The sequence below is a fragment of the Peromyscus eremicus genome, chromosome 5 (assembly GCF_949786415.1).
Source record: "Peromyscus eremicus chromosome 5, PerEre_H2_v1, whole genome shotgun sequence".
Classification (NCBI taxonomy): domain Eukaryota; kingdom Metazoa; phylum Chordata; class Mammalia; order Rodentia; family Cricetidae; genus Peromyscus; species Peromyscus eremicus.
Window position 1 is genome coordinate 69,273,081 of NC_081420.1, and position 16,762 is coordinate 69,289,842.

Sequence of the window (16,762 nt, forward strand, 5' to 3'; positions counted from 1 at the left end):
TGGTGTCACACAAGCCATCTATAGTGGAATCTGAAGCCTTCTTCTGGAATAAAGGCGTGCATGCAGATAAACAAATAAATAGATAAATAAATAAATCTAAAAAAAAAAAAAAAAAAAAACACTGACTGGGCAATGATGGTGCACACCTTTGATCCCAGCACTTGGGAGGCAGGAGCAGGTGGATCTCTGTGAGTTTAAGGCAAACCTGGTCTACAGAGTGAGTTCCAGGACAGCCAAAGCTACACAGAGAAATCCTGTTTGGAAAACATGAAAGAGAGAGAGAGAGAGAGAGAAAACACTGGTATCTGCCATTGTAGAGAAAAGTGTAGCTAGAGTTTTCCTGCCTTGCCCACAGTCAGGACATATCTTTGTCACCCTCCAGTCCCACAGCTGCTCAGACCCAACCAAGTAAACACAGAGACTTACATTGGTTACAAACTGTATGGCCGTGGCAGGCTTCTTGCTAACTGTTCTTACAGCTTAAATTAATCCATTTCCATAAATCTATACCTTGCCACATGGCTCGTGGCTTACCGGGATCTTTACACGTGGCTTGTCATGGTGGCGGCTGGCAGTGACTCTCTCTCAGCCTTCCACTTCCCAGAATTCTTCTCCTTGTCCCGCCTATACTTCCTGCCTAGCCAATGGCCAATCAGTGATTTATTTACTGACCAATCAGCAACACACTTGACATACAGACCATCCCACAGCAGAAAAGAAGTTAAAAATCTAATCTAATGCAGAAACTTGGAATGTAACTCAGTTGGTAGAGTGCTTGCCTAGTACGCATAAGGCCACACACACACACACACACACACACACACACACACACACACACACACACACACCCCGTAAGTTTTTTAAATATGTCTATCTAGTGCCAAATATTACTTATGGGATTGTTTTAACCTTTATTTGTTTTATTTTATGAATGAATTTTTGACCTGCACATATATACATATATCACCTGTGTGCTTGGTGCTTCAGGGGGTAAAAAAGAGGGCATGGGGTCCCTAGAGCTGGAGTTACAAATAGCTGTGAGCTGCCACGTGGGTGCTGGAAACTGAACCTGGTCCTTCTACAGCAGCAAAAAGTGCTCATAACCTCTCCAGCCCCTACCTATGAGATTTTATGACTTGTGTTTGGTACTATTAACTCAGTTAGTAGTATTTGTTCACAAGGAAGTAAAAAGCACATAAAAAGAGATATTGATGTAAAAATAGTAAATTTACAAATTTTCCACTCAAAAGAATAGAAAATAAATTTAAATGATAAATTAAAGAGAATTTAAAACTGTCACTTTTCTATTGAGTTGAATATCATTTCTCATTATTCATTTTGAAATTCTCATATTTATTTATTTCATAAAAGCTATCAAATACTTTAATAGTGGGGCTATACCACAGTTTCTAATTAATGTATTTTATTTCTAAAAAATACGTTCAGTTCATAAGTCTACAGAAAAAATATGAAGATTTTCTCCCTTTTTGTATCTTAGGCTGACCTCAAATGCACTATGACCTTGAGTTTCTGATTTTGCCTCCACCTCTGGGTGGGAGAGTTGGGATTACAGGAATACACACTGATTTTCTGTGGTCCTGGAATAAAACTCAAAAGTCCCTGTATGCCAGGCAAATGCTCCACCAACTGGGCTCTACTTCCAGCCTCTAAATTATGAACTTTTAGATGACATGCATGTTTTTTTTCATTCCTCTTAACATGTTGGTCATATTTGTTCACCTAAGATAAAGCCAATTTTTTTCTCTTTCTTTCTTGCAGCTATTGTTTAGATTTTTATTTATCTAGTCAGACACTAACTTTTAAGCTTTCGGATAGTATATCTGTCTGATATACTACTTCTTCCAGGGTTTTCCCCCAGGGAACTATAAATCTGCAACAAGAAGGAGGTAGAAGTATGGGTAAGTGGGTAAGAAAAAAAAATGCTAAGAAAAGAGTCCCTGTGAAAGACAGTATGTGACAGAATATTTCATGTTTTAAGTTATTCCAAATATTGTGTGTCTTCTAAATGGTCACTCCTTAAAGCTTTACCCACCCAGATGACCTTAATTAAACTTGGTCCAGATTTATGAAGACTATAAAATTAGGAAACTTTAATTTAAAAAACAATCCAGCAGTCCTGGATGGTTTCCCAGAGCACACCCAGCATTACTTAAGGCTTCACTGTTACAGCTGGTTGGAGAGATCACAGCCACAGCGCCAGCCAGGTCTCCAAGAGTTCTGTGACTGATGCCTAATGGAACCAATTTTCACTCCGGCAGAACAAATTCAAGTTCAATACTAACTTGAATTCGTTGCCTTCGGATGCTAGGGATCAGATCTTTGGAGAGGAAATTGTATCAACGCCTCTGTCTATTAAGTGATATTCCATTTATTTCATCTAAATAGCTAGCAGGAACCATCGACAAGAGTCAAGTCTAAAACAGAAAACAAATCTTGTTTAATTATGGAATTTTCTCTATTCTGTTTTTAGGCTTTCTTTCTTTCATCTCCTTCCTGGCCTCCATTTTCTACAAACTCCCCATCTCAACTGTGGACCACTGAGCTTTCTTAAAGAAGAGGGAACGCCCCAGTGCCTTCGCTCACCTACACTAACAATCATATTACAGTCACAGGCCATTGACTGTCACTCACATTTTTATTACCCCGAGTTTGATGAACATTGATACACTTGCATGTCTCCCTCTGCACCGGAAAGAAAAGTAATAATTTAGATAGAATTCTAAAAGTTAGCATGTTTTGTCAATAGCTTCATTGTTCCTCCTGTTCATTCATCACTGCTCGCCTGCCATTGAAATCCTTCCTCCCTGACATTATTAAAGTCAGTCATTATTAAAGTCATTTCAAAAAGAGATACATGGGCCACTTCTAAGATATTGTCAAGCTGGAATCATATTTTCAGTACTTTATAGTGTATTGTATTTTCAAGCATCCGAAGCAAACACAATATTCTTGCATATTTCCTGTGATAGAATCTCGTGTAGACAATGATGATGAGATAGGAAAAGCGATGCTTATCACATGATTTTGGCATCGTCCCTTCTGATAACTAAGATGCCCTGAGAAAATCCGCATCAGTTTTTCTATTATGAAACAAATTAAATACATGAGCTGGAGTTCTTATATACCTTGTACTTGTGAGAAGAAGAAGAAATAAACAAAAACGAAAACAAACAAACAAAAACACTTAATAGTTGTATCTGTATTCATCCAGTTTCACTAAAATATCAGTTGGGGATATAATTTTATAAACAACCATACATTGTTTTACAAGACCATTTAGGGATCCTTGAATTGTGTCCATCTCTCACAATGCACAAATTAAGCTTAATTAAAACTTCATAAAAGGCCCAAAACACAAAAACTGCACAGTTTCTAAGTTTCCAACCCTTTTTTCTGTAGGCATTAAGTAATTCAAAACAGAGAGTTCTGAGTTGTTGTTGGCACACAGCAAAGTGAATAAGCCTGTCTCTTTATGGGATGCACACACTGGGTAGTCATTTTCAATTACCGTGATGTAACTTTACAAAATATGACTACAAATGGGAAGCCATCCTTCTGAACATTTGGAACGACTGTGGCGTACTTTTCAATATCTTTTGATATTTTGATACAAAAACATGGCTTGAACAGTTCAGTAATGTTATTTCCCTTTTAGTTACAAAGAAATAAATTCAGAGCAAAGACGGTCATTTTATTTGCTAACAAATGATCTTTATAATAAAGTGCATACTCAGACAGAAACAAGGTAGGTCCCAACTTCAGTGAAAACTGAAACACAGGCCTAGACTGACAAATAGCATTAGGTCTACATAAGTCTGCGCATGTGTACTGATCTGTGCACGCTCATATGTGAGTAAGCAAACACACCAGTGTGTGTTGAGGGTCACAAATTCATGAGTTTTCTCATTTAAATTTATTATCTCTTGTCCCAGAAATAGACCAGAGTACTATAAAGTACTATACACATTTTCTGTTAATAAAATTGTGATTCAAGTTTTGCTTTACATCAAAATTAGTTGATCTTCACACAGAGACACAGCAGATGCTTTCGAAATGAATTAATGAGCAGTACCTCTCAACTGTACAAACATGTTAGAAGACTTCCTGCCCCTCTAACATTTTGGATTTTAAAAATGTTCTAGGTTTCAAAGGACAAAAAAGAAGTGAAACGCCGCCTCCATCCATCTTTCCCTCCCCACTTCCACAGTTTCGCCAAGTAATTTATCTCGGTTTTACTTTTTTTAAATAAAGATCATTCTCCAGGCTTTCTTTTGCCTTCCTCCCCTTTCTGTCGCCATGAGCACACATTTGGGTGGTGAGAGAGAGTTCCTAAAAGAGACCCTTAGGAGAGGAACGCGGGAAGAAGGGACCCACTATCCTGGGACTTGCTCACTTGACCCTCAGCGTTCCCCATTCGACCCCTTGCTGCTCTCCTCCTTTCTCTGGCGGTTCCTCCAAGGGCCTAAGCACATCAGGTCCGCACGCGGTAAACCGAGTTTTGCTGAGTGAGGCACCTAACAACTTTGGTAGTTTCCCCATGGAAAGCTGCGAGAGGCGTCTGTGAGTGTTTCTTCTGGTCCTCACGTACGTAGATGCTCAGAGCCCCTACACAGTCGAGCCAACCCAAATCCCTACCCTTCCGGTAGATCCACCGACCGAGCAGGCGCTCTCAAGGAATGCCAACACTCAAATGCCACCCACTGCCCTCTAGTCACAGCGAGAAAGTACTGGATGGGGCTTGCCTGGAGCACGTGGCCTGCGGTGACCCGCGGCACACGGGTGAGAAGCCCGGGAAGAACCTGGCAGTCAGGGCTGCAGCATGTGCCTGGATCTCCGCCGGGCTCCCTACGTGCCCAAGTCTCCCCAGCAATCCAAAGTGCAGATCAATTTCCCTTTCTACCAGAAAGACAGCTTTTTGCTGAAAAGTGTAGTGTGTGGGCGGGGGGTGGGGGGGGGGGAACGGGGGTGCTCACGACCGTAAGGAAAGGAGGAAAGGAAGTGTGCTCTCATGTTAATTTTTTTTTTTCTTCCCTCCATGTGCTTCCAAATTAAAAAGTTGCTTCTTAGGCGACAGGCCTGCGGTTTTCACAGTGTAAAACGGATTAGTGGGCAAGCTCCTGCCCTTCTCGACTTTCGCTTGCGGTTTACAACCCCCGGGGCGGGTCTAACCCCGCGGCACCTGCCCAGGCGAGCTTTGCCCACAGCTGCCTAGCGCGTGGACTCCGCTTCTCCGGCGCCAGCACCCACCCCGGGGACCGTCGGCCTCCCACCCCGCGGGGCGGAGCCCAGGCCCAGTGCCCAGGGGGAGGGGAGTTCCCACGGTGTAGATGATCCGCACGCCCAAAGCCTGCAGCCGGCCTTCAAGCCGTTGCGCGCTCGCGTCCTCGTTCTCCTCCGTGACTCCTGGGTCCTGGGTGTACCGGAGTCTAGGGACCGCCTGCGGCCGCACGCTCCCAGGCGCCGCCAGGAAAGGGTCCAGAGGGAATTTGCTGAGACCACTCGGAAACCTGATTGCTTGTTTCTTGCTTGTTCATATAGGCTTTCCTCCAAGAATCTGGAGTTCGTGGAGGACACTTCCAAGAGGCGTTGAGTTCTCATATCCTTACCAGTCGGTTCAAGGAAGAAAAATAAAAGCATAAACTATCCAAGCTGAGTTCGCTGAAGCTGAGATGCACGAGACGTGGTTTCCACCCCACGTGCACCTGTCCATGAGTTTGCAGAGAGTGAGAAGATTCCGGGATTGGCCAGTCTCATCCCAGGCTCATGTCAACCCTTGGTGACCCTTTCCTTCTACGTTTAATAAACAAAAGTAAAAGTTTGCTTTCCAGATACAGAAACACCCTTCTGGTCTTACCGCCTCGGCGCGGGATTTAGGCATCTTCTTACACTGCAGGGAATTATCAGGATGACTTGTCGAGATCCATAGTGGGGCATCCACAAAAGAGGTCCTGCTCGTGGTGGGGCCAGGGGTCCAGAAAATAGCAGCAGTAAGCGATAGGCTCCGGGGTCCTGGGCCGTCAGGCCTGTTTTGGTTAGGGGACACTTAAGCCGGAGGGTGGAGCGGGGACTATCCGCCGCTACCCACGGCCGCTGGCGCGGTGGAGAATCAGTCGGGTTCCACTTTAAGAGTCCGGGAATGCCTGACACCTGCAGGGGGCGCTGCTGCCTCGCGGTTCCTCCCGCGCCAAGGCACAGCAGGCTCGGCAGCTTCCTGGCCTTCGTCCCCGGAGGGGGTGGGGACGCTAGGGGAGGAAGGGCGCGAGTGCCGCCGTTAGGTAAGGAACCCGAGCTCTTCTGGATTGAGAAGCAGCCTCAGTGAGGCGCTTGCAGCGTGGAGCTTTCCATCATTCGGCCCAGAAAGGAAGTGCAGGCAGGCGCCCTCCCCTGCCCCCACCGCCTGCCTTCCTGCCTCCCTCCACCTCTGTTCTCCGACCCCGACCGTGCTTCCCAGACCCTTTGTTCTCCAGGTTGGGAGCGGCTGGGTGGGTTCCCCAGGGAGGAGGTGCCCCTGCTGCACACGGAGGGGAAGGGATTGTCGCCTGGCTTCCGACCCGCAGCCCTCGCCCTTAGAGTCCCCTGCGCCCCACCGCCCCTTGACTTAGGCTGCTCCGGGCCGGCTTTTCCTCCCCTCTTTCCACGTCGCCGCCTCCCGGGTCTCCAGGAAGAGGATGGGTAAAGACTGACGCCGGGGGCTAGAGAAACCACGTCTACTTCCCGGCGCTGAGAAGTCCCAGGGACCCTTTTGGGCCCGAACCTCCAGCGTCCAACATCCTCGGACCTTGGGCGCAGGGTCCCGGCAGCGAGGCGCGGCGCGGCGCGGCCTCTCGTTGTGAGGATCCCAGGTCCTCAGTGGGGAGAATGGGACCGTGTATTTCGCGCCCAGGAGAGTCTGATTGCAAACGAAAGCTCTCACCACACCACGCCACCCTCGGCGGCGCCACCCGCGTCGCCTCTCTGCCGCGCGTGACCCCAAGGGCTTGGGCGATTGTGTCTCCCTGAGTACAGTTACAATTGTGTTCAGCTTAATTTCTTACTCGGATGGAGGCGTCTCACCGAGTAAAGCGCGGGGAGCAGGATGTGGGGGAGGGGAGCTAGAGCGGGAAACTACGGGGGATGGGAGGGCAACTGCACAGTAAATAGCTGCTGCGGGTCCCGGGTCCAAGGTGACCAAGTAGCACTGCTTCTCCAGGCCCGGGATCTGGGCCCAGCAGCCGCAGCGCGGCCGAGCCCTCCCCAGCCTCGGCCCAGTGCACGAATCTCCTTAGAGAGCCATCCACACTCCCTGCACTCCAGCACGTTTGCGCTAGGCCGGGTGTGGGGGAGGGCTCCTTACGAGCAGGGTGTCACCAAGTAGGTGCTGCTGCTGGAGTAGCGGCTCGGCCTGTGGCTGTCAGCTCCAGGCTTCCTGGAGCCCCCTCCCGCCTCCTAGCTTGACCCAGGTCCTCACTGGCTGGTCTAAAGGCGCGCTAGCAGTTCTCTCCGCAGCGGGTTCCGGGGGACACACCCCGTCCCCACCCCCGAGAACTGGCGGCCAGCTCGGGATGCCAGGCGACCAGACGGGCGCCCTGCCAAATTCCGCGTTCCTCTCTAGGAGACGGGGAATTGCGTCCCAGGCTCGGGAAAGCCCGCAGTTCGGGCTTGGGACTCGCTTGCAAAGCACACCCCCCACCCCAAGGCGCCAGGGACGCCTCTGCAGGTTGAATTCCTGCTCCGTATCACTTCAATTTTAATTAATCTTTTAAAACACCGCTGTCACGTCGCTTGCAGAAAATTAATCAAACTTGAATCCTTGTTGCATAGCAAGAATTTCGATCCAAGTCTTTTAAGAAGGACTTGACTTTGCAAAGTCACGTCTTTTACAGTTCCCTCATTCCCCCTTTAGCAAGGGAAATACTGCAAAAGTCAGGACATGTTTGCTTCTTTCTGTCTTTAAAATGAAACTCTGCTTATTTTCTGGTCTTTATTTTCCCATCTTTGGAAAAAAAAGTTAAGCGATAAATTGCCTACCTCTGTTAATTCAAAATATAATTAGTTTGAATGATCTTTGTTTAAGAGCCCAGATAAACTAAGATAATCTTAATTTTAATGTGACACGACCCCTATTTTTCCTTGTGAATAATGAGAATAAAGAAGTCATTAATTAATACCAAGGTATCTCCATAGAAGATGGTATCTGGTAGCGCTGAGACACTGAAACATCGGTTGTATTAGTAATTGATACTGTATAATTGAACATGGAGATAGTCGTCTGTTTTTAACCTCAAAGCTCGGAGTTTATTTGGTGATTACTGAGCTTCTAATAATTAATTTTAGTCCCTTCTTAATGCAAAAATAATTCTTACAATTCCTAGTTCCCATGCAACAGAGGCTTCTCATTAAAACCCACCCCTCAAAGTGATTGTGAAGCTATATCATGTAGCAACCCTTTCTGCTCCATTATTTGTAATAAATTTGCTCTATTTTCATATCCCATTACATTTTTCCCTTTGCTGTAATTTACCTACTAAAAGACAAGAATGTAACTATCGTCCTCTACTACTGCTTTGTCTTCCTCCTGGAGTCGATTAGTTCAGCCTCATACATGAATCCCAAGACTTTCAGTATTTTAAGTTTCTAAGATTTGAAAATGAATTCCACTGAAGAATCAAATGTTTTGTACAGAGTGGTTGCCACACACCAGACTCTGATCAAACCCACAACCTGCATTAGCTTACACTTTTCTGTTATTAAAACAGACTGCAAAACACGTTCCCCCTTTCCAACACGAACTGAGAAACAGCTATTGCAATTTCCTGGGCTAAATTTAGTGTTAACACAACTTTTGGCATTAATATAAAAATCCTCTCCAAAGTAATAAGGTCTTCCAAATAACAATGGATGTTTAAACTCTAGCTTTAAAGTGTCTGGTTATTTCTCACCATGAATTTGCTAATGGCCCTGATTTTTAACCAATAGAAGGGCTATGATATTTTTCTCTTACAAAGAAAAAAAAAGTCCTCCTACACCTTCCTCCAAACATGTGTCACCCCAAGTAAGTATGAAGTATTTCATACCACATTAATATTCTTAGTACCTACCCTACCATATCCAAGCATCTTACTTAATTGTCAGCACTAGACCTGAAATGGTTGGAAAGTAGTTCAGTTTCACACTTTAATTTCCCTTTTACTACAATTAAAACTTTAGGTCAGTATATGCTGGCGCAATTCTCTTCTCTTGGATCTTATATTTTCCCACTATAATTTAGGCTGAAATGGGATTAAAACAGGATCTAGAGTTCTAATCTCGGCTGATGTTTTGGTGCATTCACCGTAATGAGTCCTATTCCCTGCGGTCATGAAGCTCCCAAATGTCAATCAAGCAAACTGATTCAGAAACGCCATTGTTCGGCTCCCACGTCACTCGCCTTCCTCTCATTTGATTGAACAATACCAGAGTTCTCTGATCAGTCATTCGGAATATGAGGCATTATCTGGGGAAAATTCACAAAGTGTCTTGATCTTTCTTTGGGAGATACTGTTAAGGGGCTTGGGCAAGGCAGAGTGCTTGTTTATATTTCTGTCTTTGGACCGCACTGTGGATAGAAAGAAGCAATGAATACCTCCTGAAAGAAAATCATACCGTAAATCCGTCAAAAATTAATTCGTCCAGTCGAATGTTACATTTCTATTTTCGTGTTGGGAGCGTACTGATTTGTCATCTGGGAAAGTATCATGGGGTCGGGGTCCAGTTGACATGCCCCCACATCCAACCCCCTATGTTTCACTCATTTAATAATACTAATGTGTTTACACTAGTTAACTAAGAATTTATTTGAGAGCGAGGAAGAGCTAAGCTTCACTAGGAAGCTCTCTCCCCTGCCCACTCAGGCGTCAGAGCGTCTCTGCCACTCGCTTTTCCCAGTCACAACCCTGGGTCATTCATGCCTGCGTCCCCGCCTCGCGACAATTCCCAAAGCCGAAGGCATCAAGAGTGTTACCAGCTCCAAACAGCCCAAATTAATAATCAACTTAATTCATGGAGGACTCGAGCCTTTATCCTCAGTTCCCTGAAGGCACCGGGTACGGAGCCCGGCTCCTGCGAGGACTTCCTTGCAGGGAGGCAGGGCAGGCGTGCAGGGACAGATGTCAGGGGAAAAGCGATCGATGGCGACTTTCACCTACAGGGTTATGGGCAAGGAAGCACGAATCAACCCTCTCAATCCTCTAGCTCTGGGTTCTTATATCGGAATTCCTGCAAACGCGACAGTCTTGCAGGCTCGGGCTCTTGGCGCTTGCAGCACCCTTCGCCACACGCACAGGGCGCGCGCGTCCTCCGCGCACGCTTAGAGCCGAGGTGAAAAGTGAAGGCCGCAAAGGTGGGGACAGAAGGTGGAGCCACCATCGGGTGGGACGTGATCGATCACTTTAAAGTAAATGGTTAAAAAAAAAAAAAAAAAAAAAAAAAAAAAAAAAAAAAAAAAAAAATCCCAGGCTACCCTTCGGAAGACAAGAGCTTCCCGCGGCCTGCACGTTTCTGCTATCCGCGGCTTCCGAGCAGCGGCGCCCGGCGTGGAGGTCTCGGAAGCCTGGTGGTGGGACCCGGGAGCCCAGGCTCCAGCCGACTCCACAGGCCGAGCTTTACACAGCCGGCCGAAGGGCTCCTCCGGGAGGATCGGGCTCCCCGGGCACAGACGCGCGCGCGTGCAGCACGCCGGGCCCGCGCCGCATGCGCTTTTCCCTTTCTCAGCAAGCGGGAAAGGCCTGTTCTCCCGACCAGCTGAAAGCTGCTGGCCTAGAGGCCCCAGGGTCTTGGAGGAAACCCGAGCTCCCTGCGACCGGCCCCGCGAAAAGGGGCGGGGGAGAGCCTAGCAAGCTGCCCCGGAGGCCGGCTGTACGAATTCCAGAGGAAAAACCCCTCTGGCAGAAGCCAAAGGCTCCCGCCCCTCCCCCGTCCTTCGACCTGGCTTCTAGTTGCCTTGGCACCGCCCTGCTCAGCTCTCACCTGCGACCTGGCTGAGGGCCTAGCCCCTCACCCTACCCCATCCCATCCTGCAGTTCCATCTCCTCCCTGACCTTTCTGAGGCCTGGGCCAGAGTGCTACAGAGGAAATGAAATTGTTCTGGAGATTACAGTGGGGCTTTTAGCCCTGCGCGCCACCCCCTTTCTCCTGCGTCCACGTTGAGTACCGACTTGTATCTCCCTTCACAAGAATAGGCAAAGTTTCTCGCTTATTTGCAGTTTTGCAAAGTTCTACATACAGATCAGTGAACCTTAAGTGCCCTTGTGCAGACATACATTGTGGAGGTTTGTCAACAACTCTGGGCAGCGATCATAAATGACAGGTGAATCCAGCAGCCCCATGGGGAGCCCAACATAACCCCAAGATTTACAATATGTTAGGGACTCAAAGGCTCCTCAGACACTTCAAGCAACAGGTACCCACATCAAGGAGGCCTTCAGGGGTCTGTTCAGAGCTTGGCCCTGGATTCAGTGACCTGGGAGGGAAGGCCCCCACCACGTGTCTTCCCCCAGGAGATCCCTTCTCTCCAGATTACTCAAGAGTCACGTAAGACCAGAAATCTCCATACTCTCCTCCCTGCCCAGGCTCAGTCAGGCCTGGCTTCTGCTTCAGCAGGCCCTCACCTTATACATAGTCTTCTCATATGATTCAAAAACAGAGGAAGGGGATGAAAGAAGGAAAGATAAAAAGGAAGTAGAAAGGGACCAAGGAGGTAGAAAATAAAAGACGGCAAAACGGGGTCCATAACAGAGCACAAGAACTACCTTACTCAAATTCCCCCAAATCAGCCTTCCCCACATTAAGGAAGAGATAACTGGTTTCAGTAAGTACCTTCTCAAGGTCACTTCTTTGAGTGATATTTCACACCTGAACCTGGTTGGACACAACCTGAAGAGAGGAAGAAGCCCTGTAGCTTAAGAGAGATAAACAGCTTTATAGGACATAATAGCTTCCCTGTAGTCACTGTGCGCTTCACAGAAAGCCTGGAAGATTCAAGCTGCAGGAACCTAAGTGCTCTGTTGCACAACCAATCTCAGCCTTAACCCACCATGTTCAGCCCGTATTAGATTTAAAGAAATGGGGAAGCTTAGGGTTCCTTCTCTTGCCTGGGCCACTCCATGATGGGGAGATGCTCACACAGAAATACAGCTGGTCCTTTGGGCCATATTGCAAGTGAGAACTACTCATCACGGTGACGACTAGAAGCCTAGACAACTGATGATGAAGAAGGAAGAATGTTTATGTGTGTGTGTGGGGGGGGAGGATGCAGAGAGGCTTGCTTCTGCCCAACTCAGAAATTCGGCTCGACTCAGACCTTCTATGCCATCCTTACTTACCCACCAGGGTAAAATAGAAGTCTGTGTCTGGGTTACCAAGGAGTGCTGTGCTGTGCGGGGGTGGGTGGGGGTGGGGTGTACCATTTCCAATGCCCAGTTATCACTTAAAGGAAACACGTGAAGGGAAAGCATCTTACAGGAAAGACGCCAGAGTAACAACAGCATGAGCCCATCATCAGTCTGAGGAACTCTTCCTCATTAAAGAAATCCTTTGTATGGTGCTGCATTTCTTTCCCAGATTTGTAGCCAGGCCACACTGAAGGAGGAGGCAGCTGCAGTAGCTGCTGTGGCTACCTGGAGGCATCCAGCAATGTGTCCCTAGCAGCAGACTTGGTGTCCCCAGTGTGTAGAGCCCAGGCTTTGCCCATTAGTCTGTGACTGAAAACAATCCCCCTGCTCCAAGCAGCCTCCACAATGACTACCCCAAATCCCTAAGCAGATTCCTGGACTTGGAGAGAGAACAAACCATTCATGGCATGAGTATCTAAGAGCAAGAATCCCACTCAGTTCTGCAATCACTAATAAAACCACATGTGGTAGCAGGTATCTGTGCCTATATGTATGACAAATACATACTTCTGCTCCCAAAATGACACTTGGAAAATATTTTTCTCCTTCATAACACAAAATGCTGTTTCCACATCCCACTATGGTGATTAACCTTCTGTAAACCATATTGTGCATTTTTTCACAGGGATTTTAATGAAAGAAGAATTGTACAAGCTGCTGCTTTGTCCCGCGCTGAAACAAAGGCTAACTCACAGGAAAAGCTCAGCTCTCCAAAATGTCCTCTGCTTTGACTTGGGAGGAAAGCTCCTGGAGTCACCAGCCCATAATTGTGGCTGCTCTTTAATCCTCCTTGGTACACAGCTCATCTTTCCACTATGCAGAAGTGCCATTGAGATATGACTAACCTTTAGGGTTATATCCCAAACTGGGAGTCTGGGGCTTACACTTGGATTGTCTGGGCCTCTTCTAACCTGAACAAAAAGGATTTGAAGAAAATCACATTTTTCCCCTCGCAACAAAGCATTCCTAATCACTTCAGCTTGTTGGTGAATTTTTATTCCCGTGTCCACTTGGGGTATTGAAATCGATCGCTGCAATATTTAATATATTACACTCCTAGGGTCATTGCTCTCCTAAGACCGAATTCTCTCCCTCTTGCCCTCAACTCAGCCTGGCTCCTGCCCTCCCACTCCCATCTGTCCGAGGCCCTCTGTTTATCTGTCCACATAACGCCTTTAATTCCCAGCCCACCCAGGGAACTTCACCATGTTTATTCTGTTTTCTTCTAATATGGACAATTCTGAAAGCTCTAGGCTGCAGTACACTTAAAAGGGAAAATGAGGAGCTCAGTAGATTGGAGAAAATTAACCTGCTACAAACAACCTCATTAAAGAACTGCCTACCAAGAGTTAAGAATTAATAGCAAAATGGATGGGAAAAAACCCTTGAGTGAAGAGACCTTAAACCCCCTTCCCTGAAAGGTGCATAATTTACAGACCAAACCTAACAGTGAGTTTATTCCCTGTTCCTAGTGACCTGTCCCATAACCTTGTAATCCACTGTGGGGGCGCTTTTCTCTTTGGTTCTTTTCTTTTTTATAAAACCATAGATTTGCAGGTCCAAATACTTTCATATATATATATATATGATTCCATTCACATATATATTTGGTCAAAAAATGCACTTAAATTGTTTGGAGCCTTTTAATTTAGAAAGGCACTTTAAGAGACTCCTGGGTTCCCTTTGGGAATTGCTAGATGATTTGAAGAGTGCCCTTAAAAGAATTATGTTTGGATAGGAGAGGGGGTGGGGGAATCATGCAGAAAGAAGCATGAAAAACCAGAGTGAGGACATGGTGTAGATTTAGTGTTCTGATGGTGCTGTGGTTTATTTGGTATATGAAGTTCAAATTTAAGTAAAGCCTATGTCTATGGGCTGTAAGTTGCTCTTCTAATGTTTTATTGGGCAGTGTATTCTATATTGGCATTTTATATGCATAATCTCATTTCAGTGCAGAGCTGCATACTAAATCCTGGAGCAAGCAGATGAGAATGCTGTATGGATATTACACTCAATTTCATTGGCTTCAATGAGACTTTGCACAATGCGATTTCCATTGTAATGGCTTATCTTTGGCTAGAATTTTACACATCAACATGCTCTTCCTTTGGCCAGGATCCTGAATGAAGAAACCATGTCAATGGATCGGCCAGCCATAATGATTCCATTCACATTATAGCAGGTAACTGGGATCAATGGTCCTAACAGTATTTATAAAAAGGTTCCTGCTTTGGTTTTCTTTAACAATGATTTTTTTTTTTTTGCACCGTTTTCCCCCTTGAAGATCACATTTAAGATCAGTATTGAAGTATTCACTAAATCATTAGTTCAGATCAGGAAGAAATAGGAAGTTCACTGAAATCAGGATGCTTCCAATTCATCTGGAAATCCTTCTGTTGTGTCAGAGCCCAGTGAGGTCAGACCAACAAGACACTGATGCAAATGAGGAGATTTTAGAATCCCTGCTATCCCACCTGCAAAATAAGTGATATTTCCTCCCCACAAAATGAGTTATGTTCCCCTTGTATTTCACAGCAATCTCATATTACAGCTGCAAACACAGGGTGGGATGTTTGAGATAATACGAAATGGTGACCGTTTAGGGAAAGTGGATGTTTCATGGATAGGTCTTGTCAAGAAGGTGGTGTGAGTATATGACTAATTTCCCAGTTTACTTTTTAAAATTCATGGTTCGTTAAAAATGAAAAGGGATTTTTCTAGAGGATTTAAATATTTTTTTTATTTTTTAAAAAGCATGTGAATAGCAGAACCACTGAACAATTCTAATGTTACCCAAACTTCTACTAAAAAAAAAAACAAAAAAAAACAAAAAAAAACAAAACAAAACAAAAAAACAACTTCCTTAGGAAAGAAAAAAAAAAGTGTACTAGTCCTCATTTAAAAATCAGGTAAGAAAGTGGTAAAGATGTACACTCTTAATTCTCAATCACACACTTTAAGCTTGTTTAAGAAGTCTTTATTATTAACAGAAAAAAAAATAAAATAAAATTGGCTTTCCGAAGGCCAATTTACCACTTGATATGTAACACTTGGAAGAAAATTAAAAGCACTTCTGTGCATTTGCATCCGGCAATGCACTCTGTGTTAGACCTATAGCCATGTGTTTAGGGAATGGAGCTCTTTGCCTTTGGTATACCTGCTGGTTTTGATACTCGAAGCAGGTATATCAGCATCTGCAGGAAAAGAGGCTGGGACGCTCTGGCCCCTCACCCCAGCAAGAGAGCTCAGCAGTGGCTACAGCTCTCCACACTGCCTTTCTCAGCTCCGGTGTAGGTCTAGCACTTTCCACCCCAGGAGAAAGGTTTCATAAATGTTGGCCTTTCCCCCACAGCCTTCACCTGAGTGTGAAGGTTAGGCAGGGGAAGGGGTAGGGAAAGCTAAGAGCGTGGGAAAAGAGAAAGAAGGGGAGATCGATGAGGAAAGAGTGAATAGACCTGTCCACGGCAATATCTACAATAATATGCAGTTTTTTAATGTGAATAGATGTGATAATAAAAACTCCGAAAGCTTAACCATCCTCTTGACTGCATATTTGGACCTCATGTAGAGGAAGAAAACTAACCTTTGACATTTGCCCTACTGACAATCAGGGTACTCATTTACAAGAAGGGAAAACCAGGGAAATTTAAGGGGAATGAATATAAAATGTGCTTTGATTCCTGGAAGACCCAGGAGTCCAGGCCCTTTCAGGTTGCTTCAAAGATTGAACTGTTTCCCCTCTTACCCTCTGAGCAAGTTGGAGCAGTAGGAACTCCCATGTACCTGCATCTGTATCATATCTAATTTTCACAGGAGAGGGGCAGGGCTGCTGCTAAGTTTGGCCCAGTCCCTCTTCCTGTTGTTCCCAGACACTGCTCATCACTCATCAAGAGCATTGTGTTCTTCCTGGAGTTAACTTCAACTGCTCTGAAAGAAGGCAAGCACTAACAATGGAAACTCTACTCTAGCCGTCCAGTACCTTCCAAGTGCTCCCTTAGTAGCCTACTGTCCAGGAGAATGTTGGCTTGTTTGTTGTTTTGGTGGCTTGGAGAAGAGGATGGCATCCACCCAAATGGTTTCCCTCCTGGTTCCCTTTTCCTTCCTTCCGGGCTTCCAGGCTGGGAAGGCCTTTGCAGACCACTGAGCTCTTTCCTAAGCTGCTACTATTTTAGGGTCAAAGTCTACTGAGTGCTAAGTCTTTATCCAAAAAGGGTCAAGCACAAACATATTGGTAGCATCGATCAGAATACTGGATCTTTCTGGAGAACCTCAAAGCCTTTCTCCACCCCCAACCCCTCCACAGTTTTCTGTCTTGTTCCAGACACCTAACCTGA